General features: G+C 41.0%; 1 long non-coding RNA gene across 6 annotated transcripts in view; it reads right to left on the reverse strand.

The window, feature by feature from the left end:
- The window catches only part of LOC104140030 (uncharacterized), a 163,332-nt gene that overhangs the window by 90,823 nt on the left and 44,746 nt on the right, over positions 1-27,763 (reverse strand). For all 6 annotated transcript variants that reach the window (XR_011142886.1, XR_011142887.1, XR_011142884.1 and 3 more), the window contains one exon: positions 23,897-24,048. This is a non-coding gene — a long non-coding RNA (uncharacterized lncRNA). The remainder of the gene's footprint in view (positions 1-23,896; positions 24,049-27,763) is intronic.

Consider the following 27,763-nt stretch of genomic DNA (forward strand, 5'->3'; position numbering starts at 1 on the left):
CGATCAGATGTCACACTCTTCCACTGCAATTTTGAAATCTCCCTATTTAATTTCTTGCATTCTATCTATATTGCTTGGAACAGACCCTCATGTTACAATAAGTATATCTGCATAATGTGGGGGGGGGGGGGGGAGAAAACTGGATCGTTAGTGAACGAGAGCCATAAAAACACCTCTGAGGAGCTGATGCCACACACCTTCAGACACCTGCAATTTACACAAAGTGTCTGTGTGCCCACAGAATTTAAGTTTCTGACCAAAATTTCTCTGTGATGCTATGACTTCTTTCCAACGGTAATGGGAACTAATTGCTCTCTTACATTTCAGCATTACTACGCCACGTTTGCAGAACATGCTACAAAACACTCCGCCCTATACCCTCCTTCCCCATTCCTCCTCCTGTCTGCCTAAAGCGAAAAAGCACAGTCATATCAGCCCAGGAAAATCAGTGCTGGACACTCGGACACAGCTGCCTTATGGAAAGAGCTGCAGAAGCGCGTGACTTTACCCTGCCAGACCCCCAACTTGCTCGGCATTGCATGACATTTCAGTTTATTTCCAATGCAGTAGCAATAAAAACGACCCCACTCGCTAGCCTCTTTGCAAGCTGCAATCGCCTTTTCCCAGGGCGCTGCTGTCCCGCGTGCTCGGGAGAGCTGCCTCGGGCTCTGTGCTGCTGCACAGACCTGGGCCACTGTAACGCGCACGTAGTACTACTGGGTACAGTTATTAAAACATGGACTTCCACTATTCTAAAAACAAGCAGCTCTAGTTAGACTAGAACGGCTAAAGGAGAGTTAGGCTGAGATCAGCATCGGCTTTTGTTATGGAGATGCTCTGTAAATGCAACCCCATAAACCTCTCCATTTAGGAAATATATGAGACATGCCAGGCTCTACAGTAAAATCCTGCTTTATCCAAAAGTTAATTTTTTTCTTCCGGTATCTCAACAGTCTTGCTATCCAAATTAAAATTTAGTTTCACTGACAGCAGTGAATATACTGTGTCTTGTCCACCTCTCTCCCAGCAGCAGGCCTAAGGAAAACCATGACTGCAAGTAGAGTCACACGCTTCACGTACCCAACTTTCTCTCAGCTTCATACTCTCATGGATCAAAAGCTTTAGACATGAAAAAGCTTGTTAGCAATGCCCTGCTCACCAGCCAATTTTCAGGGAGTTCAGCATATGTCTAATCAAACAATCACCCATATAAATCAGACTTTTCTTTCTAATTGCCACATCTCAGTGGACCTTTCTAATAAATATTTTAAATTCATTAAACAAGTTTCGCAAAAGTATCACCTTGGGTCTTTTAAACGTTTCAGAACGTAAACATGAGCCTGGCTTGGTCCTGGAGCCACTTGTGTTTTATGCTGGCACTTTTCCGCGCTGAGGCTCCAGACGTTCCTCGGTGTGACGGTTCGTTATCGCTCCTGGCTGCCGGCCACCATGAGACATTTCTGAACAACAGCTGCCATAACCATCGTGGAAGCAAAAGATATAGAGGTGACAAACGGTCTGTGGCTTCAAATCATCCCTTGATAATTCAGGTGACTTGACTACTAACCAATACCCAAGCCAAGTATCTCCTAGAGGTTCAGATGGTAATGCCGTGGTGGGGACCGGGCATCACTGCTCCACCAGGACTGCCCCAGACAGACGTTTTCACAATGCAGCAGCCTGGGTTAGGGACACGGATGGCACTCGGTGACTCCATCAAGGCCTCGGGACATACAAGATGTCCTCAGAAAAAGGTCACTGTTTGTAGATAACTCCAATGATTTGATAACTCCTAGTCTAAAACTTGTGCATCACTAAGGGAATACAGCTCAGCCACGCAGATCTCTCAACTGCACTGAAATGGCCGTTTGTAGTACAAGTGTACTTCTGTGCACACCTTTGCCCAAGGCTATGACAACCATAAGAGGAAAGACGCACCTCAAAAATGCGGGAACAGGACTCATCCCAGATTTTCTTCCTCTCTCCTTGAGACAAAAATATTCATTTTTAAGCGCTGCGGCTTTCTTTTCCAATAAAGTAGTTTAAAATGCAAGACCCTGAGAAGAAAGTCCCAAATGTACTTCATAGCTCACTATCATTCGTGAAGTGCTTGGAAATTGTCAGGTAGACGTTTATTTCTTATTCATAAACTCTTGGACATGTTAAATCTTCACAATAATTTTCAAATTATTTTTAAATTATCATCTATTACTTTCCTCCCAGTGAGGTTCTGACATGTCTAGATCTTTGGAATGACATTTATTTTATGATTACACATATTCAAAAATAAACTGCTTATAGGCAAACTTGATAATGTAAAACATTATCCTCAAAGTAACAGATACTTAGTATGCCCATGGGACAACAACGCAGGGGTGCTCCCCGTCTTCGTGTGGGTATTCCCAGGCGCGTACCCAGTTTAGAGAGGACAGACTGAAGTCCCAAGGCACGCAGCCCAAGTTGTGCACCTCAGAGTTATCAGAAGTGCAAGAAAAACAGCACAGATTTCAGTAATCTTAGAACAGGACACCCTGTATGGTGCATGTGAGGGGGGAGGGTTGGTAATTTTATTTCTTAAATACAAAACTAAAGGTGAGTCTCTGCATATGACTGTCCAAAGCAATTACCTTATTGTACACAAACTATCACTAAAAAAGCTACTGTTTTTTCTCATATTTCACCTACATTTTAATGTAACAGCAGTAGTTTCTGCACCTACAAGAAATCACATTTTACATGCATTTTACCTAAAGAGCAATTTTTGCTAATGCGTGGCACTGAGGTCTAGCATTAGGCAAGAACAGCTAGCAAAAAGAAACAACGTTTTGAGATGAGGGAGGGTTTCTCCTTCTCTCCCATTTGCTCCCCAGTTTTGGGGAACAAATCTTATGAAGATAAATTTATGAAGTAAGCAGATGCAACAAGCTATTCAATGTAAATTCTTGCTACACCTCTCATAAATGCAGATCAGGTATGAGTGGAAATTAAATCATTAAAAAAAGAATCTTCTCTGATAAAAAGAATAAAATAAAAGGATAAGTTAAGTTAAAATTGGATTGGGGGGAGGGGAGAACTTTTTACCTTCATAATAAGTCTTGGGATTCTGGATTCAATAAGCCATTCATAAAAAAAATAACGTTTCCAAGACTATAATTGTTAGAGATGACACCATATGTTCCAGGGAACGCAGATGTGCCTCATTCCCCAGCTCACAACCACCTTTCACAAAAGCAATGAAAGGAGGATAACGTGAACGCAAGCTCTTGGAGGATAACTGGTTATAGCTATCAAACGCTACCACAGAAAAAGTAAGTCTGCTTTAATTCTTTTTCACGTCAACATCTTTTTCAGCTTCAGTAGCACAGAAATCTTGGCTTAAACCATGAAACATTTCCAAAAGAGAGGGGAAAACAAAAATATTGACAATACCATTCACCTGACACTTCCAATATAAAACTGTGCTGGCCTGCCTCGGAGGCCTCTCTGCTTTCGGGATGCATACCAAATGTATTTCAACAGCTATACCCTGAACCTGAGCATTTAACTCAAGGTCAGATATATTTGTTTAATACACGGATACCATGAGACAAAGATGAGCTATACAAGAAGATTTATTTAACTATTCAGGATAAATGGCTTGCCTAACGCCCTGTTCTATCAACTACTCCTCCAACACTCTTTTTAGGTAAAAGAAAGGAATGTTTTAGTTAAAACAGCAAAAGTTTTATATGGAGGAATTAGTATTCCTTAGCTGAATGTGCCTTTCCCAGCATGCCTCATGTTATTTACTTTTAATATTTAAACTGATGCCATGAGTCATATTTTCTTGGACTCTTATCTATTTACACTTTTTTTTAAAACTGTAGATTTCACCTCATTCAATATCTTACTATCACCCCTTAGATTTAATGAAGCTGATGACCTTTCTAGAGCACAGCTATTGTGCAAAACCACAGTCAGTTGTGTTTCCCTTCAGTCTCTCTTGCCTTCTCCTCTTCCTTCCCCTCCAAAATTGCCCCTGGAAAACAAATTTAATCACTACATTGAAATTCAAGTCTTCTGAGCTCACCACACAAAGTAGTTTGCCATTACTGCTAAATTTGCTCACATGCTGGGTTTGATCTAGCATTTTTGAAATTGCTCCAAAGAGCTGGAATTCAACTTTGCACTGAATGTTCATGGCATTATGGTGCCAGCTTCCACCAGGTCCGGCTAAAGTTTCACTTTATGAACAATCTAAAAAGGTCTGAGGTGAGGCTGCATACAGGAAAACCTATCACAGAGAAAATATGAAGTAATATGAAAACTTATCAGTACTGTCAGAAAGGAGCATCTAACCAAAAATAGCTTCAAGAAAATTAAACCAAGGAAAGAGAGAATGCAGCATCACTGCATCTAAAGATAAATAAATAACCACCATATACATAATGAATGTGGGTGGCCTTACTTCTCATAAATCTATATTAGGTCAACAAGTAATGATATAAAACAAGCAAGTCAAAACAGTTTAAATTAAAAGACTGTTTTAATGAAACATGACAGATTACAGACCAGCAATACTTTTCGTTAACCCGTGCAAGAGGGATGGGTTGAGAAGGTGGCCATGAAGCGAGACATGCATGGCATGTTGGCCATACACAGGACGGCTCTAAAAGCACTTAAAATTGCTGGGTCTGTTGCATTCGAGTTAATTTTCACTATAGAGCTCAACCTCCAGAATCTGATACTTTGAGGTAGTTTAATTAATGCTATTTGAACCTTTTAATATAAGAGGGTGACGATCAGAAATAAATATAATGAATCTAACTCCTTTGATGTGCTACTTTTAATATACGATACTAAACCACCCCTTCCATGCTGACTATCACCATTATTTGAGAAGGAAATCCCAACTCCAAGCACTCCTGCTGGGAGCAGCAAATGTTTTTTCAGACTACACCCTAACACTCTTTTACTTGAGTTTATGGAATGGAAAATGCTGTTACAATATCAGTAAATAATTTTTTAGTATATAGATATGAATTTTTAGTACATAGGTAATAGTTCTAGTATCTACAGACTTCAGAAGTTTCACTACCATCATAAAGAGGACTACACAGGCCTAAAGAACAGATTAAAATGTTGTTGTAATAACTAAAGGCTGTTTGTTATACAAGACTATATTAAAATATATGTGAGCTGCACTGGTTAGCTTTGTTCAACTACTAGTTCCGACTCATGCATCTCCCCTTTGACTATATTATAGGCCCTTAACGAAGTAAGCAGAGTTAAAGCAACAAGGTTCTTGACTCCCTTAAATTCCCCAAGTAGCTGAAGAATCCAGAATATTTCCAGTATTTGGTGACCAGCTCCTTCTACAGCTACAAGGTCGTCCATCAATGCCACCACAAGATTTGACATGGAGAGCACTATATAAGAGATAGATATATACGGGAAAAGAACATCCTAAGTGAAAAAGTTATATATGGGTTTTATTTAAACAAACTTTGGAGAAGCACTTGAAATTATTTTGTTACTGCTTTGCTACTTGCATGCAGCAACGCTATTTGTGCTGACAATTCCTCACTAGTATCTTCCGTCAAAAAAAGTCTTAAAAGAGATTGGATAGCTTCACTCCAATTTCCTCACATCCATTTAGCTTATCAACATAGATGTACATTCTACTCCTATGGCATTGCATACCACACAGCAAAGTGCAAACCTTTCACTCGATATTGGTTATGGAGACATGCAGAAGCATCTGCTCTATATTCTTTACCAGACTAGAAAAAAATTGTTCTTCAGGAAAGGCCTTAGTTGGCACATAATTGACAGATACTATTTATTGCAAGTATTTCTGAAAGTCAGATAATTTGCTTATTTTGAATTTGCCTGTTATTTATTGCTCAGTGTACCTGTGGCCTGCAGACCTCAAAACTCGATACACAAGTTCTAGTGTAGTATTTAAGTGGGATTTAGTAACCATACTTTTTCAATATGAGCAATTTACATTGCCACTTTGTGAGAGGAAAGCTTTGCACTAACCACCTTCTTAAATAAATGGGGAACATTTTCCTCTCCTGGGCCTCACGGACACAACCATAATTTTGCTTGCAAGTGGTTCACTTCAAAGCACACACACTCTATAAAATTCCCAGCCGTCAACCAAAGCGGTTGCGCTTTCAGATAAACAGGACGGGGTGGGGGGAAAAAGATAATAGCTAAAAATGCTTAATAGTTATAACAAGAACATATGTCCTTCCATATTGCCAACATACAATGTTTCTGCCCAAGCAGCTGTTGTCAGAAAACCGTGAGAGGCTCTGGGAGCTCCCTCATGCCAGCTGCAGCCAGCGTCACTTAGTACCTCTTATTATGGCCCTGGCCAAAGAGCTTCCTTTATAAATACAGAAATCAAGTGGTATGCTTAAGTCACTCAAGTCAAGATAGGGATTTGTGAAGTACTCAGTCCTGACCTAGTTCTTCCCCTTCCATTAACAGTAGTATAATTTTTATTAGGAAAGAAAAAAATCCAGTGCCAACTCAGTAAATATTCGACCAGTTTGGACCAGCTATGGGTAACTTACTCATGCTGACAGGTTTATTACCATCTGAAGAGATCTTTATTTTTACATTAAATATGCATTCAAAAAATAAGTAAAGGTCTGGCAGATAAATTCTGGTAATTGAACAGATAATTTACCTTAAGTAGCTGGCACATAAACCATACACCACAGAAACTGCTTCTCCTTTCTGTGCAGTAGGATATATTTTTTGTTTGACTGCTTGTTTTCTCCTTTCCCCATATCTGACCTTCAAGGTGCAAGGAGCATAAGGGTCTGCTTTCTTTAGAGCATGCCATTTCCCCATGGTCTGTTTGCTACAAATGCGCTATGAGATTAAACATAAAAAAGGAAGACTGAATATTACAGGGGTTTTTTCTTTGAACAAGGTATATAAAAATGGTTACAATGTACTTCAGCTAAACTATAAAAGACCCTGATGCCGTTTCCTTTGCATTTATAATCATTCTCCATGCCCAATACTACGTTATGCACATTATAATGAAACCTGATTACACTGAAACTTGTAAGACAGCTGGCTGTTGTTCTCTGACCAGGTTTTTTCCTCCCCCTTTCCAAACAGCTTCATCTTCCTTCATTTCCCAAATACAGCAGATGTTCTACAGTCTCCTTATGAATACCATATTAACTGTGGGGAAGCTACTGAGAAGGAAGTTTTAGACAAACAACAAGATTTTGAGGTAGGGATCTGGGGGGGTTGCTCCTTGGAGGTTTGGGGGGTTTTCTGGATTGAGGATGGGGTGGAAAGTGCTCCGTTTCATTCATTCACAGCACCAGATGCGCTTCTATGCTGCAACTGATGAGCTGAACAAAAATCGTGCTATTAAATAAAGGTTTCACTGTTTGACGAACTCAGGTGGCCAGGTTTAGCAAACTGACCGTTCACTGCCTAGGCATGACCACGTCTCCCATGCAGTGCCACCATGGCAGTGCTGATACCTCTGCAGCCTGGGAAGAAGTTTCCTCACGCCGTTTCCTGCCTGGAAAGCCAGGACTGGCAGATGTTCACTTCTCCACTTGCCAGAAAAATTAGCACTTTCCCAACAGATCCATATACAGAGTGAAACATACTGGAGTCACTGACAAAACAGACCTCAGCACGGCGATGGGCTGCTCAGAGATGAGCTCCTCAAACCGAGTATGTCAAGAAAGTAGAGGCAAAGTTATTATTTGCAACCACCCAGTAAAGACCTCAGAGCTGTGTTACTACCATGCCACCAGAACCAATACAAATTACCCATAACGTAAATTGTCACTTGGAAATTCCAGACACGTCCTCCTAAAGGCGCTTAGAGTGAGTTTTATTCTTTTGGATTTCATCAAGAGGCACCTTAGATTACAGTATCAATTTATTTCTATTATGTTTATATCAATTCTTATTTGTAATTCCTATTTTTAATATACTTATATGTGTTGGGATGTGAGATGCCCACACAAAAAGGGGATGAAATTCCAGCTTTTCTGACCTTAGCCATTGGATTCTCATTTCAGAGTATTTAGGAAATCAGTCTAAACTGTCAAGCTTATCCTTCCTGTTTCCCACTAAACCATGAGCCTTTAGTGATCCTTAGAGGAAAGCATCGCACCTACCAAGATCCGATTGTTATCTAATGCTCTGGACTTTGTACATTTTCACATAAGATGTGACAAAGATTGATTCTGCTTGTATACAGAGAAATCATTTGGAAATATACAGAAATAAAAAGTTAGTCATCATTAAGTGCTTTACCATCCACTCTCATAAAGACAGTTGCAAAAGTTGCAGATTCCGGACCCAAGATAGAAAGAAGAAAACTATTTAGTTCTGATGGAAGAAGTATTCAAACTATCTCTGCAATTAGCTCAAGAAACTCAACAGTTCTTACACTGCCTGGAGGTTATCAGAGGATCAGATTAACAGGTAATAGAGATTTTCTCCTTCTGTTCTGCAACACTGAAGAGTAAAAGGTGAAACGGGCAAAGGCAGTTGGGGATATTTGACACATCTCTGTCCTAGAAGACCAATAACAGCAAACTGACTGTAAATCCCAAAGCTACCACAACCAGCACAGCTATCTCTAAACTTGAGGTGCTGCTAGTTGTGCTTGTCGCTAGCATGGTTCTTGCTGCTGTGCCTAGCCTCCGATAAGGAAACAAAAAAAGCATTAATCCACTGTGACTACTGCTATCAGCTTTCTCCCTAGCTTGGCTAAGTTAGGACCTGCAGTAAAAGTAGTCTCCAGAAAGTCTTTTGAATAAAAAAAGTTTTAAAAAAATGAAGAGTTATGGAGTCTGTTTTGGACAAAGCATAAAACATGGAGATTTATGTCCACTATAAAATACAAATTTAGGCAGACACTGCCTGCTGGCTGCAAGAACCTTCTGCTGCTTTCCTCCACATCCTTCACCCTAACGAATCTCAGCGCTGTCATGCAGAAAGACACTTCTGCCTGCTCCAAAGACAAGAGCTTTAGATGAGCCCAGACGGAAACAGAAGACACTGGGTGCTCTCCCTGGACGGGGAGACACCAGAATCGGTGACAGCTACCATGGCGCAGCAGCCCTTTGGCACGGGACGCTACAGACCCATGTGCTTCATGAATGCTAGCCAAAGTACTCAGCTGAGATCACAGAATCACAGAATGGTTGGGGTTGTAAGGGACCTCTGGAGATCATCTAGTCCAACCCCCCGGCTCAAGCAGAGTCCTCTAGAGCACATTGCCCAGGATTGTGTCTAGACAGCTTTTGAACATCTCTAAGGAAGGAGACTCCACTACCTCTCTGGGCAACCTGTGCCAGTGCTCAGTCACCCTCACAGTGAAGAAGTGTTTCCTCATGTTCAGACAGAACTTCTGGTGTTTCAGTTTCTGCCCGTTGCCTCTTGTCCTGTCACTGGGCACCATGGAGAAGAGTCTGGCCCCATCCTCTTGACACCTTCCCTTCAGATTCTTGTACATATTGATGAGATCGCCTCTCAGTCCTATCTGGATTGGAGCTATGCAGTTCACTGGAAACATCGCTTTGGCAATAATAACCGTGAACGCATCACCTACAGAGAGAGCAATAAAAGGACAGTTTGCTATTAGCACCCCGATTTGGTATTTCAAATCATCCTCATATATAGGCTCATTAGTCACCATTTGATGTTATCCTATATGATGCCGCATGAAATCCACACTCACTTCAAACAGCATTTCTTCTTCCTTTTCTGCTCATAATTGTCTGGTGTGAAATACAACTCATCTTAGGCCAGTAAAGCATCAACATAGGATTGCAGCTACCTTTGTTTCCTCTATAAATACTGTTTCATAGCAGACTGGGAGTGTTCACAGTGGAATTTATACCACTTAAGCAATAAAACAAAAGTCATGCTGTGGAAACAGCATAAAAATGCATATTTAATGACAAAATCTTGTAAATCCTAGCCTAAAATAGTGTTGAAGTCATCCTTTTCTTGCAAAAACACTGAAGAGTATATATCCTAACCACGTTAACACAGGTCATAGGTTTGAATGATTGGGATTCTTAAAGCGGCGCAGAACACATTTAGCTGTCTCAGCATTTGAGTGCTTAAGTTAAAAATATGAAGTAGTAAAATCCAAATGCAATTATTCAGCAGGTGCATCTGGTCACTGCCACAGAGCAGCAATACTGTTCACCACTTAGTTCAAGTACTGGATGCCAACGGGTGCGGTGCTCAATCTTCACGCTCATCACCATCCTCTCCTATTAGACGTGCGCCTAGGTGGGGTTTTTTTGTTGTTTTTGTGCCCGTGGAAAGGGCAGGAAAATCTGAGTTATGATGCTTGCAAGTGAGCTGCTGGTGCATGCAATGAAAAAAGAAAGAAAAACAAAAACACATCAGAGTAAAATGATACAAGTTAAAAAAGCAAAGAACAAAAACCTCACCCTCCTCCTTAATTACTCATGGAAAAGAAAGGAACCACTTATCATTAAGGCCTATTACCTGCTTTCTGCCATCTTCTGGGATCAATAGTAAAACAGGCAGCTTTGTTTTCTCCCTTTCTAACAAGAGAAAGCAAGCTGGGTGGGGGTGTGGAGGAGGGGAAAGGCTGGAAGGTAGATGAGAAGTCTGGGAAACAAGACCAGGGGAGGGGAGGGAAACAGGGTGGGAAAACTTGGAAAGCTTTGCTTCCAGAGAGCGTGTTAAAGCTTCGGATTCACTGCCTTTGTTTGAAAACAGCAAGAAAGTAATTTTCCAAACAGATTTTGAACATCCATAAAATCTTATTTTTGCCTAAGCATGTACTTCTACTCCTCGGGCAGATCTCCCTAAGGGAGAGGAGGAAAAAAAAAAAAATACCAAAACCCAAAGAATTCAAACAAGAGGCAGCTCATGGCTCCTTTCTCCCCTACAAGCAGAAAATCCAACAGGAAAGCCCTCAGCAGAGAGGCCCCAAAGGAGGTTTTCCAGATGCCCCAGCGTTTCACTCTTGGAGGAGCACTAAGTAGTGGTGCTCACTTCACTTCCATCAGTGAAGATGACCCAGCTCTCCCGGCCTTTGCCTTTCCAGGAGGCCTCCCCTGGCATCCCACTCACCAGCTCCCAAGCATCCTGGAGACAGCTCTCCCAAAACCCAGGGCTCGTACCCTGCTACTCACCTTCCTCCTCGCATGCTGACCTGGCCCAAGGGGTCTGCTCAGTATAACCCATTTGTTTAACTTAATAGCAGGGGTTTAGAAAGTAAACAAGAAAGGAAAAGATGGTCCAAAACAAGCCATTCCTCAGACTTCCTCGGGACATCAAGAAAGTACCAAAACCAGAAAGAGGCTGATAATACATAAACTCCAAAGAACTATGCAAATTTAGAAGGAAAATACTGTCGGGGAAGACTGGCATTAAATCAGGGATGTCTGCCTGAAGCAGAAGAACCATAAGGAGCTTCATGGAGCCTGAAGAAACTGGAACTGCTGTCAGGAAGGTAACTCTAAAATAAAAAATATTCAAGCTATAAACATGCATTGCTCTGGCAGTGACCTCAATCCAGGGGTTAAAATAAGCCAGACATGTCTTTAAAAGATGTTTTGACCCCTGAGACCATGTTCCAGATGGCAGCCACCAGTGTATAGAGGAGCAGTAAGTGTTATCAACTTTCAGCTGCCAACCCCAGGCAAAGGGTTCAGGTGGACTTGGTCCAAAAGGCAGACTTTGGTCCAGTCCAAAAAACAACAAACAAACACAAACCACCAGCAGTGCTAACTCAATTAGCAATTTGCTTTACAGTTCCAATAGAAGTTTCAACTGTACTTTAAAATATTCTACGCTCCACTCAAGTAATGGGAATTTTCAGCAGGACCTTTCAGAAAAACCAAACAGCAGGGCTACACGTCTTTAAAGTGGGAGGAGGAATCATTTTTGAAATTAGATAAACAAAAAGGAATGCATGTGTCAACACCATAGCTCCAAAATTCTTTGAAAACTCTTGGAAGACGCTTCCAAAAAGAAAGGTTCTAAATGATGATTCTTTCATGAATTTATCTCACCATGGGAAATAATGCCAATCTTGTAAACTATTTACTCCACATGCTACCAGGGACAAGGGAAAGCTTGCAGCAACATCAATACTTGACACATTATTCAGTCTTTCACTTTTGTTTTATCTGCCTTTAAATTTGATAGCCCATATTCTTGCATTCGTTGAAAAGATGCAACAGTCCTGTTGTCAGAGCTGTAAAACTTGAATCCCTTTTTAACAACACCCTTCCTGGTGGGTGACCCTTTATGGGTCACCGTTCCAAAGGTGACCCATAAAGAACAGTGAAGATTCAAAATTGGAACTTCAACAAAAAGAGTAGTTAACACATTATCATTATCAACAATGAATAAATGCTGCAGCTAAACGCATGTTTCAGTAAAATATTAATGCCTTGTCATTCATTCTGCTATAATACCTTCCATTTATAAGTCTGTTTTAGCCAAGTAATTTTCAGACAGAGAACATAGTAATCAAGGCATATGCAAAAAAAAAAAAAAAGTATGTTATCGTGGTTCACTGTGTTTAATTACGCTGATTTATAATGAATATTTTGAGATGAGTCTCATTCTCAAGCTTAGGTAAAAGGAGAGAAATTGTTTACAAATGATACAAGACACCGGCATTTGTTTCACTAAATATGCAACAGTTGCTTCATATTTAAGAATAAGTGAACAAGAACAATTCGTTTCACTAAAGGTACAACAGGAGCATGCGGATGCAGCCAGCACTGCTCAGAAAGCCTCATTCCCTGGCAAGGCTTGATCCGAGGAGCTACCCTGCTCCTCTCATTAGCAGGTCCCTCACAACTACTTCTCAGCTGAGCTCAGCTGAGTCCCACTATTTTTCCCACTTTAAAGTGCAATAGTATGTTGAAAGTTATTGAAATATAACCTCTTATCCAACAAGTCAGAACTAAATGCGTTTTTTTTTTTCACTTGCTTGGGGTTTTTATTATTATTGTTTCCCATTAGTTTTACAACATAAACAAAAACAAGGAAAATATTTTAAGTTCCACTTCTCTTCAACCACATAGTTTACTAAATCCCATTTAGGCACCTCCATGCAAACCAATGAAAGTAGAAGCGTATTTGCATGGCAGACTTTGGGCTGCAGAATTTTTCAAACTGCTAGCAATACTTAAGATACAAGGAATCCGGTTTAGATTTAAAACACCAGCTTCTGCGTTACTTTTGTTTGTTTTTAAACCAAAACTCTGCTGACTGGCAATGCCTTTTGAGAGGTTAGAACACCGAACGCCATAGGATGGCGCGCAGAGTGGGACCGTTCTTCGCTCAGGCCTTCTAGAGCGCAGTAACGCAACGCTGGTTTTGTTCCAGTTCCAAAAACACCTCCTCACCTATTGCCTCGTCTGTAACCCCTCTCAGCTCTTACAGAAAAATTCTCTCAGTAACTAAAGCAGTTAAATTCCTCCCTGTGTGGGACGTCAAGGGAACGGTCAAGCTCCTCCACCCTCTGCAGAGCAGGAGGGACAAACGGCCAAAACACCGCGGCTTCTATGAAGCAGGGAGAAGCTGAGAGCGAGCAACTTTTCTACACGTTCCCCATCTAATGCCCCTTTTCCCACCAAGATGTGGGCTGACGAGTTCGGAACAACAGCCTGACTTCTCCACTGAACTTGCTAGTGCTAATGACAGCCTTTTTCTTCCCTTATTTTCATTCATGCTCTGTAAGACAATCATTCAATTCAAGGCCCTCGGAGCAAGACTGAGAAATCAAGGAGCTTTCCTTTTTATTATCATTTTGATCATTTTCCTTGCTAGCTTGCAATACTCTTTAATATGCCACCATCTTTCTTCATCACTGGCTGTGAGCACTCTGTAGACGAAGGAGGAAAAAAATTTCTCCTCCAATTAGTGCTCTGCACTTAAAATAGCAATCCTTCTACGGACCTGTAAACAATCACGTGATACAGTTGTAAAGAAAAATAAGTATAGACTTCTCCTTCCTACTCCATTTTACTTCACAAGCTGACAGATCCTGATCCGAACAAATTTAATGGTCTTATTAAGAAACTGTATGTACCTAGAGGAGACAAATAAAACAACACAGATTGCGGGCAGAAAACAAGTGTGCAACAGCTTGGATGCAGCACCCACCTCCCTGGTTCGGAAAAAAGAAAAAACACAAACAGACCGAAAAAGCCCTCACTACTTTGAACTAGCTGCGAGGCCGACTGATGTTTCCTAGACTAGATACAGACAGGAGCCCCTTTCAGACGTGCTCAGGTCGCTAGCGACCGTTACGATTGTGCGCCTCCATACAATTGCGGCACAGATGTAGGAAGACTATTGAGCTTTTGGGGATAATCAGATTTATTTTTTTTCCATAAGCAGAGCACATTATTTTCAAGTGGTTAACTGAGAATAACTCTTGCAGAAGTACAATATAACAGTAATTATTCTGAAATCAATAGCACAAAAGGGTTCATTTTAAATCATATTATGATTGCTGGATTAAAGTAGTTATTACATAATCGGATAGCAATTACTCCACCTTAATAATTTCTGGGTGTCTGAGGGTGACTGAAAGTGATAATACAAGCTACAGCAGGTGTCAAATTTTAGACTTGGTGAAATGAATATTCCAAAGGCTGAAAAGAAATAAACATATTAGCATATAAAAACCACAAGTGTTGCACATAGCTAAAAATATAAAAATACTTCAACCCTCCTGCCTTGAGCAGACATTCAGAAACAGTTCACTCATGGCAAAGGACATTCAAAGCATGCTTTAAATCACAGGGAAGCTAAAGCTTCTTGATCATCCTTCCTCTGAATAAACGTCATGTTTTCCCTCTGTAGTCAATCTGAGCATCTATGATTCAGCCCCCTCTTTACCAGAGGGGCGAGAAGCATCTCAAACAGCTAGCAGACTGGCAGCCTAACACCCATAACTGAAGCTGTAGAGCTGTGCTCTGGATTTGGGGCTCCCATATTGACAAAGATGTCTTCATCACACCTGTTCTTCCTCCGGTTGCAACTTCTGTCAACTCATTTACTACAAAAGCAGGCTCAACCAGATTATTCTTCCTGCATTTTTTGCTTCCTTATCTCATTTCCCTTTAATCCAAAACTCCTTCCTTTCCCTTAAATACCAGACGCCTCCTGCTTTTTGATCACATCTCATTCAAAGGACCGCTCTTCGCAAAATCCTGCCAAAACCCAACTCAGAACAGTTGGAAGGAATACAAACGAAAACCAACCCGCTCAGACAGCGCCTCCATTCCTTTGTGAGGCCTTGCTCTTAATCCCAACTCCTGAAAGAAATCCATGCTAACAGATCGAATCTATGAGGTTTTTGGCAGATTCAAGAGCCTCTCCATGAAGGCCCCGACATTTGTAACACCATCAGTGCCTAACAGTAAGAGCAAGTAGCCAGTACTTTAACACACAGCTTCCTTACTGTTCTTTAAAATACACAGTTTCTTTGTGGAAGAATATATTGGTTTGCATTACAAACTAAATGGCAAGTTAAAATAAAGTCCACCTAGTTTCTAAAGGACAAATATTTGAGACGTGCTGCAAGCAAAAAAACGTTTGGCACAGTAAGTAGACACTGACGTTCAATATCTACTAAGGTAAATGTCCAAAGTTAAATACAGTGGGTTAGGCAAGGGAAAAGGAAACTCTTGGGAAAGGATAGCTATGTATTGATTGTAGATTTACTAAATGTAGTTCAACGCACTAATTTACACGCTATGCCATCAACGTGGGGAAAGACTCAGAAAAGTAGATGTTGAAGCACGATCAAGCAACAAAGGTAATAGCTGGACTTCCATCACTAAACGTTTCTGTATGGAAGATTAATATTGTTCAGTGAGAACCCACAGTAACAGAACTATTACAAGTGCCGAAACAAAGTCTAACTGGCTTTGGAGTTTCAAAATGAAAGCCATCAACCTGGGGAAGATTTGTTTAAAATCAAAAGAGAAATAACATTTGAGAGCATGATGATCACAGAGAACAAGATGTGAAGGAGGGATGTTAAAAAAAAAAAAAAAAGCAGAGAAGGAAACGTTTTCTGTTATACTTTCCAAGGGCTGTGCAGAACAAAGAGGGACTCACAAGCCCAGCCTTCTGGGTTAAGATTGTGTGGGACAGTCTCAAGAGAGCAAGTAAACACACAAGAAAAAACACTGCTAGCCAACTCGGAAGGAAGCCTGCAAAATCATGAGGTTTGCATGAGCAACATTCACTCCCACCAGAGCCAAAACAGATGTTGACCAGAACCAAATTAGTCCTAAGGACACTGCAGACGTAGGACTGGAGGCTATTAACAGACAGTCTGCAGTTACCAGCCCACCCTACCTAATACCTGCTCTTTGGTTAACCGAGGACTGTTACGTCTCTTACAGGCTCAGCCACTGGATTGCACTCTTGCATATGAGCAACCTTGGAAGAAGTAATTTTCTCCCCTTAAATGTCAATTCATGACCCGGACTATGAGGTGTGGTTAGTTTTATACTAGCTTGCATAATGAGAAGTGTTATCATTGGTCATAAAGAGCCCATCCTAAAAAGTAGGCATCAGTATTTTGAAACATTAAAGGTGGCATAAATAAGCCTCTTGTTATTCCAAATGTGTATTAACCGTTCCCCCACCCCCCACCCAATGTTTTTCAATCTCATCTTTCTGACTACTTTTCATTAAGACAGCTGCTATGTCTAACTGATATAGGCTACTCAGGCTACAAAACTCCTCCTTTATTTCAACAGTAAGTCTAGTTTACGCTTGCTAAAGAGCTATGAGCACGGAGGGTAGACTTTGCAGATCTCTAATATTCCACATAAAGCTAGGAAATAAACTATATTACACATGAAGCCCTGCCAAAGTTGACATGTTTGTAATATGCACAATATCAGTCAAATGAAGCATGCATATACAACAGGATAAAGGAGAATGATTTCCAGGTAAGTATTTCCCCATCACCCCTCCCCAGGAAAAGCATCAGGAGACACATAGTTACAGCACATCCTGGGGAAATATGCTAAAGGTGATATAAAAATAATCTGTTCTACTGAAGCAGTTTCACAGGGTGGGAAATCTTAGCACAGCTCCTCTGGGAAAGGAGATTCCCAAAGATCAATGGCAACAAGATGAGTCAACTGTTTTTACTGCAGGTCATTTTTGAAACATTAAATCAAGAGCCATAAGTGAATACTTGTATATTCCTTAGAAATTGAAAATACTAAACACAGCTAATATTCTTTCACTAGAATCAGAAGCCAGTTAAAAAGCAGTTAATATTGTAGTCCTTTAACCTCTTTAACCATCTCGTTCAGAAACTCAGAGAGGAATGCTGCAGTGCCACCACCAGAGGTTATGAGTTTCACGTTAATGCAATCTCATGGTAACAATTATGCTGACTAGTCTGTCATGCCCTGTGATAAGCACTTGTGAAATACAGCAGGGAAAGTTATTATGAACAGAAAGAAACATCGGGTGACTCCCATCCATGTGAATTTTAAAACCAAAAAACCCACAAGCTAGCAAAATTGGCAGCTGGCACTTCGGGTTGTCAGCTGCTAACTAACTGCATTGTCTTAATTGTTTGAAATGATTGATTATGCAGCTGAGCTGCCGAGGTAACTGAACAATTTCATGACAACACAAACAATAGTAGTGTCACTCATTCGCCTAGAGCTACGTGGTCAGATGGGTAGAACACTACTGTTTTGCCATGCTAAATTATAGCATCTAGGAGAACAGCTACTATTATTTTCCCTGTCACTAAAGTTCAGCGTTTGTTGCATCCATGTGGACACCTGTTGCCTGAACCAATGTATATGATCAATTAGGAAATGCAAGAGAAAAAAAATACATATATACATGGACACACAGAAACATACATCTACATAGTCTTTTATGCTTTCCTTCTAACTGTAAGAATTTTGCAGAATTATGAGGCATTCAAAATGCTCAAGATGGACGCGCTTAGTGGTGCAGGTTTTGCATTGCCTTGAACTACATACAAAGGCACAGTTACTTATTAAAATAACATGGCTATATTCTGTGTCACCTATAGAAGTAACTCAGTTAAGATCAATAGGAATAAGGAAGATTTGATAAGGAGCAAGAAAGCAAGCTGAAGAACATCTCCGTTTGAATATCTTCCAGTCTCCGAGGCATATGCAGTATTGCCTACTACTCTTTTTATCTCCCGTCAACAAGTGAGCTCTGAGTTCGACAGCAGCAAATGCTATTCCAAGAATCCTGTCATTTCAGGGCTTTTCCCCCCTCTCACACTTACAGTTTTTGCACTTTTGTTCTACATCCTAGTGAGCTTCATCTCAGCAGCCCAGAGCCAGAAAGCTAATGGTCTGTTACAAAGCACAGCCACCAGATTGTCAAATATAGAAAACACGGGAGGGGGGGAGAAATTAAAAAAAAAAGAAAGTTGGCCACAGGCACTTCTGTGAGTCCCAGTCTCACAGGATTGATTCTGGAGGAGCTTCTGGTTCATCAACCAAACCTGACTCAGAGAGGCAAACTGCTGGGTTTTTTCAGCTACTCCATTGTTTCTAATTACCAGAATTTATCATGCATCAGGACAAGGGCCTGATCCTTCAGGCTATACGTATAGCAGACAGATCAAGAGAAGTCAGTCCTCGATGGGAAACGGCTAAGAACAATACCATACGCCTGCAACCTCTCCCTCTTCAAAATCTTTCACAACTTACTAGAAATGCTGCTATGGCGCATATGAATTTCCTGGTAGCACCAGATGCTCCACCTCGCTACAGCCAGTAACAGCAAATACTTCTCTGAACACCAAAGAGGGACAGTTAGTGCCATAAAGTTCAGCCAGAAAAACTCCTCTGGACCCAACAGCCATGGACCAAGCTGAACTTCCCCTCTGAAGCCTACAAATCCATGAGACTGATCCACCAGCACTTACAGCAGCCTTCGCTAGTCTGATTTGAATACTTTCAGTCACTAGAGAAAGGGAAGTTTCATACTGCCCCTGAGCAGGTGATCTGTGTTGCCAAGTCTCCTGATGAGTGGCAGTTCTGCAGGTGATTTTGATGACATTTGCTGAAGCAGACCCTTTGCAGGGGAAGAAGCACAGTCCCACCAGAAAAACAAAAAATTAGGAAACAAAATTAGCCACCTGGCATTAGCTTCTTTCAGTGACTGCAAACCACACACTCTCACAGGCAACCTGAACAGCCAAACACCGAGGGGAGCTCCCGCTGCTCAGTCTTTCCAGGCACCAGGGTTTAATACTCTCAATTTAGGAATAGAGGAAGGAGTTGATATCTTGTACCTTTAAAATTTGCTACACACAAGGAGCCTAAAAGCTCTCAACGGGGGTACAGGCTTAAGGCTCAGACAGTGCAGAATGCAAATAAAAGCAAAGGCTTTATTGCTTGCAGCTGCCTTTCATGAAACCGGATCAAGTAAAAGGCTGTTGTCCACCTTGGTGCGTCCACACCAGTTCCCCCCTCTCACACTGCACATCCTGCTGGTGTTTTGCTGTTTGCCCTCCGTCTTGCGGGCACATCGCTGAATGATGAGGGTACGCTGCGCTGCTCTGCCCCAGGCACTTGCTTGCAGGTAATGTGTTTTACTACCAAGCAACCAACCTGCTACCCTTCAGGTGATTAATGGGCAGAGTCAGTCATCAGGACAGTAGATTTTAGCAGACTTCACAACAGCAGGATTTGTTCAAAAGCAGGAGGAAAACAGAGGGAGCTGAAACCACAGGCAGAGAGGACCTAAAGAGCCCTCACAGTATGTCAGACAGCCGTTTTCTCATTCTAGAGACGGCCATTTTCTCATTCCCACCCCTTCCTTTCCCCTCCCTCACGCAAGGAGCAGTTGTTGGGAGGCCACCCCTGGGCTCAAGGCACAGCTTGGAAATCTTCTGGCAAAAATTCTTCCCAGGAGGAGCAAATTCCCAGCTGGCACCCTGACACGAAGGCCAGACACAGCCGACGGTCAGGTGTGTGACCGTGTTATGGGATCCATAGCTCTCGGGTAACCATATAGCCCCCATGACCAACCTTAGCACAGCAGCTCACGGCAGATCACCCCTCCGACAGCAGCCAAAAGGTAGAAACACCCCAAATGGCCCCAATCTAGCAACAGTCTTCCCTCCAGAGAGAGGTTTACAGGGCTCAGCCTCATCGCTCCAAGAGCAGCCCTGCCTGGCCAAAAGGGAAGACTCAAACCTCCTGCAAGCCTCAGCCCGCACACTAAACAGCAACAACCAAGGGCTGTGCTTTGTCTTCCCCGACTTACTGCTTTCCCTTCCGGACAGGTTCTCTCTCCGTAGCGCTCCCACACGACTATTCCCCGCTCGCATCTCCGCGGCGTCCCTGTGATTAGATTTGTGATGCACATGATGATTAACAGATTCTCGGAAAGCAGAAGAACCCAAAAGCAGAGGTCGTTTTTGAAAGTGTGGATGTGTGTGGTTTGCTGAAGGTCACACGCTACATCAAGGAAGGAGACCGCAGGTCGTCTCAGCTCTTGGCCCTCTGCTTTAGCTGCTGCGCTGCACTTCATTCCTCGTGGGTCGCCGACAGGTGAGGGGTTTACCCAAAGAACGCGGTTTAACCTAAAACACGGTTACTTTTAGGTGCCGTACATCTTTAGCTAGAATAGTGGTCTACGGTATGCGTACCTCAGCTGCCTGCTGTTGACTGGGTGAGGTGACCTGGCTATTCTCCTGCAGCTGACTTCCACTTCGTGGGCTGTTCTCGATAAGATCACTAGTATTTTTTATGCTATTATATATAATATCCATTTATTTATCATAAATAGGATATTTTAAAAGTCCAGAGGATTGCCAAGCAATGCTCAAAATCTAAAGAGTAAAAAAAATTCATTCCAGTAAAGAATCTGTCTCAACAGGGGCTAAAGCCTTCCTAACTCCCACATGTCAGTGGGCGAAATGTGGGCCAAAGTATCATCCGTTCTTTCTTGATTTGACCAGTTCTAGCAATCCCCGCCAATCAATTCACATGCAGTTTTTGAGACCATAACCAAAAGCAGCTATGATTAGTGGAGCCCTTCTAAAAATATTCACTTAAAGGATTTGACACATTTGAATAGGCTGCTGGGTTTACACATTTACGTCAATAAAGAATACGATCGTCACCGCAGAATGACTTGGGGCCTATTACTAAGACAAAGCACTTCAGCCACGCTGAGCAGTTCTACCTCAGCAATAAAACTGAACAGTACGAAAAGGAAAAGTATTGGCAGCTTTATGATCATAATTAATTTCCAAGAGTACTTTTTCGGAAAGAAGTGTTACTTGTGGTTTAACCTGATGCTTCCGACCTAATTCTCATTTCTGGAGTGCCGGCCAGACACTGAAACACCCGGGTGCCTTTGGCTAACCCAAAGAGTGAACAGGGCAACTACAGAAAATAAATTAACTTAATATGCCCAGAACCGTACATTGTCCATAGATGCCTTTCTAGGTAGTCAGTTAGTACGTAGGGATTTTTATTTTTTTTGTTCTGATTTTGGATGAATGAAAAGGGCTTTGAAATTCCAGGGACTCTTTAGTACATTTAAACAGTTTAGTACAACATCATGAAGATACTAGTAAGCTCCGGAAACCATATTGCTGTGCACTGCAGCCATGCACCCAAGCTAATAACCAGAGATATTTTACAGGAAAAAAAAAATAGTAATATACTTAAATAAACATAATTCATCTTAGTGTGTCTATATCTCTAAGCTCCAAACTCTAAAGCAAAAGCCAGATATATATAGTTATAACTTATACTGTTTTATATTAGTATGGAATATTTCCTCTTTTTTTCCCCCAAAAAGCTTTACAGAATTTACTCAATCAATCAGGCAGATTACATTTGGGAAGTCTTACAGTCGATGACATCAAGACCCAGAGCAAGTGACTTAGCTAATCTGAAAGCAAGTGAAAGCAAAGCTAAAATTTCCGAATTCACAGCTTTTTGGTTCAACTCACTAGGCCTTAATCTTCTCCTGGGCACTTCCCATGCGCACGTGAAACAGGGGCTATCAAAGGCCTGCCCTCAGGACAACTGCTGGCAACGCAGGAGTACATTAGATGTGGCATTTAAAAAGAAATGAGCATTTTTCAACCACTTTCACAAGAGAACTTCCCTTTTTCCAAATCATTAAAGGATTTTGGCTCAGCAATTCTGAACTGCTGGATGTGGCTGAATATCCAGTTGCAGAAGAAATCTGCAGCCTACAAAACTCGAATGAAACTGCTTTCTCTGTGGATGTCAGCATTCAAGAAAGTAATCATACTTAGAATTACTCTAATAGTTATTTGATCACATGCATCCAGCTCTCACCGCTAGCAGAGGAATATTTCACTTGACGGAGTAGCAGCTGGAGGTTTGACTAGACCTTTTTGTCTTGTTGTAAGACACCTAACTGAAAATAAGATTGCCGAAAGCTGTCTTACTCACGTCCTTGTTTACTTGGTGGGAAAAAAAACAAACACTACCCTAATGTAGATTCTTTTCAGATACAGCGGCTCATTGCTGCAAATTTATTAGGCACCAAAAGTGTTAAACTACTTCTAGAGAAAACTACATAGCACTGCCTTGAATCGCTAGGAGTAGCACACGCGGAGGACCCTGGCAGGGGGTGACACAAGATGCAGGCAAACATACCCAAGATTCCTGAAATATGCTACTGTTTTGTGGCCTTGGATTTCTGTTCAAAGGTCATCATCCATGTGATCCACCTTCCTTTATTAGTTTTCTTCAGGTATATCATCTGAATTAGGACCTGTATGCATAAAGGATGCTACCTTGTCACCACTCCACAAAGACTGACTGCACATCTTCTAAAAAACTCCTCTTATTTCTGTGAAATAAATGGACCTTAATCTTCTCTTTCTTTTCTCTTCATTTTACAAGCCATAGATTTCTTTTTTGTAAAGGTATTTGCCATTCAATTTTTGCTCTTTTAATAATCTCTTTAGAACATTTCACAGCAGGTTTCCGTTATGAGCTGCGCTCATTAAATCAATATAACGTCATTTCTTCTTGGACTCTTCATTTGACAGTTTGCTGATCTGCTACTAATACTTATTTTAAGTTCTGATAACTGTAGCCTAAAAGAAGCATGATCCTGGGTGTTTTTTTTTTTTTTTAATAGGTAGGCAGACATATTTATAAACCCTTTCACTTCCTGAGAGAAAATAATACAGGATTTGGAAGCCTCGGGACCGGACCCCGCTATACTGTAGGAGGCACTAAATCCTTTCAGCCCCTGAACTATAACACGTGTCTTTTTCCCAGCACTGACCTGGGGAATGTTCTGGTTAGCTCTGTGCATCTAGACGTTGTATTTGTCAGGCAACTCACGTTAAAGACAAGAAATTTAAGACAAGGGCAAGTGACTACACTGGGGTCCAGGCTGAAAAGATATCACAAGAATTGTCCTCTTCTACGAAATCAAGTCCTTTCCTTGGGATGAGGTCCTGCATTTAGCGATCCAAAAACGGGCAGCCCGTGCCTCTACCTGAAAGCTTTGCCATTTACAAAGACGAGGAGAAAATACTGGGCGGCCAACAACGTTCCCAGACAGCTCGGTTTAAAAAAGACTGAAGAGTTTTCTACTAGTTTTTTCTCTTTCTCTGAGTTTTGCTCTATTACTGTGTGTTTTCAAACTTTCATTATTTACTTTCCTTCTCTTACACTGAACACCTGGCATTTGTCTTATTGATCAGCACTTCTGTCCAGCCTCATATGGGACTTTCTTCTCTATGGTTAATACGTCTCATTTATTGAGGTTCCCCAATTTCTGGCCATAGCCAAACACATAACCACAGAGTTTCTTTCTTAAGTAACCCGACTGAAAAAAGAAACAAATTTACCCTTACAAAGCCAGTCCTCAAAGGAGGGCATGTTCAGTCTGTTGTATGATATGTGACCTTTTCCTCCTCAACTCTTGCTTGCAGATTGCTGATCTCTTGTGGTCGGCACTAGTCACCCGCAGACTGGAAGGAGAGCGATTTCTCTTATGGACCTGTGAGTAGACAGTGGATGTTAATTATTTTTGACTTGGACTGAGTTTGGATGGGTGTTATATCTCTACTCAGCTACCCATTTTCAGATTCTTCCTTCCTTGTTGGTTGGCATGCAGGGAAGTCAAACTCCTGTGCTGTGAAATTGCAAACTGTTTCCATGGAGATGATTAATATGTCCATAAATTCACAATAATTCATTCACTGCAGGATCAAGGCAAATTAAACAATGGTTATACAAGGAAGAAAATACCTTTAAAAGCAAATTTTTTTTCTTCCAATGATGATGCAAATAAAGAAAGAAAACCTTTAAAAAAGCAAAAAGTAAATGAAAATGTATTTTGTGTTATTTTCTCTCCTTTATGGTGTTCAAGGATTATCCTAACAGATGTCCTAAAACACTTTCAGCTGGTAGACAGAAAACGCTAAAGGATATCTAGTCACCTATCATTTCAACACCTAACAGGTGAAAAATATTTTCCAATGATAAATAAGGCATAAGGCATATAGATAATATATTGTTATTTATATAGTTCCACCACTGTGATAGGCACTTTCCAGACAGATAATATGCAAACATCACCATTAAAGATCAATATTGTGTCTTAAATAACAGCACAGGTGCAAGAATGATCTATTTTATGAAAGTGCAGTATCTCAGAGACTAACATGTGGCAATTCTTGGCAAACATTGACTTTTTGATAGACGCCAGTGCAGACAATAGCATACTTAGACAATACTGAGCCTTTCCAAAGAGTTTAATGGAAATTGGAGCAGCTGTCAACTATTTTGAACTTCTCTGTTTTTAAATTAAATAAGTTTTACTTAAGACTCCACCACAAATATAAATGCAAAATGAAATGTATTGAATTTCTACTGCATCTGACCCAGAATTAATAAAAGCTATTAGCAGAAAATGTGTGGAAAGTCAATGGCCATATTAGTGTATAGTCATTAAAAAGAAAAGTGCTCCATAATACCTCTGAGAGGTTTTCACATAAACTATAACTTTTTTATTACATCTTCCATTAATTTATATTTTTTCTATCATAGATGTTTATAAAATTCAGTTAACCATCTTGGGATGTGATAGACAAGCAGAGCTTTTCCACTTTCTTAATATAGCCCTCTTAGCTAATGTCAGTGCTGTGAAGACTCACTTCAAAGCAAATGAGGAGAGATGAAGGGCTAGATCTGGGGGATGAAAATACTCATTCTGATCTAGACTATCTAAAGAAGCAGAAGCAATTAATTTTAATTAGATTTAATAAAAGTCATTTTAAATTTGAAATTTTGAAAGGCAGTTCTGTCACCCTGATTCATCATGACTAGTTACTCTTTTTTCTTTTCCTTTCTTTCTCTCTGGTGAATCTTACTGATTTCAAGGACTTGGGGAAAGATACAAAACTTGGGCCAGAAGATTGCAGGATGCAAAGTCATCTAGTTTTCTGTACAGGACCCCACAGAGGTCCATTTTCCTCTCCGAGTCTTCAAAAACATGTGATACTTCACCATGGAAGTGAAGTGGAGACACTCCAGCCAATGGAGACACTCCAGCCAGAATAAGGCAAATCTGATCCCCTGTTAGAAGAAAGGATCGGAACCAACATCTCCGAGCTCCTAGATATATCTGCTAAATCATTCTTCTTTCTGTAAATATGACACTTTTTCTTGAAAAGGTCAGGTCATATGTTTACAAATTAAGACTCATAAAGGAGATCTGTAAGAAATTTCATATAAAACGGTAAGTGTTCTGTAGGCATATTTTTGCATATTATGATATATTCTGGTTCTGGAATCTCAGGTCTGGTTCACAAAGCCTACAGAAAATCTGTGATTCTCTACCCACTGCTATAGACATTTTCTAGTGATCTTGACCCTATTACACTTAGATATACTAGTGTATGATTTCATTCCTATTTAGATCAACAAGAGGTTTTTACAAAGGTAATACCAGTCCAGAGTTTTAGGCACCCTTGCACAAATAGTGGGTAAATATTTTGCTAATAATTGGCCAACATAATCAAATTGAATTTCTTTTTGAAACTTTCAGCTGTTTCTCTCATATGACATGCGAGTTCAAGACATATAGGAAGCAGAGCAAGTTTCCATTTAGCAAACTTGTTAATTCCTAGCACCAAAAGCAGGTTTCATATTTCCAAAACTGTTTTAATGCTCCCAGATAACATTTGCACTGCTCACATAACTGCCAGTTAATATGTACTATGGAGGTTCAGGGAACAACTATGGTGGTGAAGAGAGGAATAAATTCAATAGTGTCTTGAAGTCAGAGAGGGCAGCAGATGCTCTGGCTCCAGCACTAATCCTGCTGCAGTGGCCCAGGGCCAGGGAAACTCCTGCCTAGTCTATGTGCATTCAACCGTGAGGTTTGGATCAGTCCCCACAATGCGACTGCTGCTCCTGGCTGGCTAACAAATGGAAAAATCAAAGCCCTGGGCACCAGGCAGAGCTAAATTCTCGGGCTGGTGGCCCATTTGCAGAGCACAGCTTGCCGGCCGTGCCAGCTCTCATGCTCCAGGAGCAAAGCGCTCCCTGGGAACCGGCAGGTACAACGCACGAAATCGGCACCTGCATCATGCTGATTTATGAGCATCCTGTATCTGCTGTACCTGCAAGCAAATGGGGATGCTGCATGCACAGAATAGGGAAATAAGGTCTACCCCAACTTCCTCCTTTCTCATATTTCAAATTCCTCCACCTAAGACTTTACCCTGACTTCAGCCTGTTAAATTTCTTCCTTTACATTTTGCCATACCTAAAGATAGGAGAGAGTCTGCCTTTCATCCTAGGGTTTCATTCCTAAATACTTACTTTTGGGTGCAGCACGTAGTAATAAAGATATATTCATTATTAACCACTGCTTATAGACTGAGAGGAAACATGAAAATTTTTCAGGACTTCTTAAGACCCAGCTTGTAAATGACTATGGGAAATTACTTGGCTCCAGCATCTCACTGTATTTAGGTCTATAACTCAGCTACGTCAGTAAAGGGGAGGTAGCACTGCCAAGGGCACCATGAGCTTTAGCCACAAATAGAAATCCAATTCTTGGGCAGTCCTCACCTATTAAAAGGATGAGGATCATGTAATACCTGAACTATAGCTTGTCCACATCCCTGAATTAATAGAAATAAGTGCTATTTCTGATAGCAATTGTTTTCAGATTTGGGCCTCTACATACTGTAAGAAAAAAAAAACAGAACTTCTAATTCTCTGAAATTAGATCCTAGCAGTTAACTGAAGAAGGGGCAGACTTTTGAAAAATGTTTGTCCCAGGCTGGATTACTTCTTAATTTTACAGCCATGTATTTTTCTCCATAAGCTAGGACTCTGGCTCCCAGGACGTTTTGTAACTTAAGGTCTTCCTTGTATCTTTAAATGGCGCTCTCTCTCAGCGCGGAGCAGCTTCTGTCAAAAGTTCATTTTACTGGGCAGGTTTTCTAAGATATCCTAGTTCTACCTCAATGTGACTTTACTGCCATCACTCTTCTGCTTGTGGGCGACAAACAAAACTCAGCTTTATTGGCTTTCAGAATTTGGCCTTACTGAAGACAGACAAGGACACTATTTAACCCTTCCAGAAAAAAAGGAGGCCATCTCATACACTGATGTTTTGCCTGCAACTTAAGAGAAACCAAGATTTGGTTTAAAAGCTTGAAAAGAGATTATTTGCTGCTGCAAGTATATATTATTCA

The sequence above is a fragment of the Struthio camelus genome, chromosome 9 (assembly GCF_040807025.1).
Source record: "Struthio camelus isolate bStrCam1 chromosome 9, bStrCam1.hap1, whole genome shotgun sequence".
Lineage (NCBI taxonomy): Eukaryota > Metazoa > Chordata > Aves > Struthioniformes > Struthionidae > Struthio > Struthio camelus.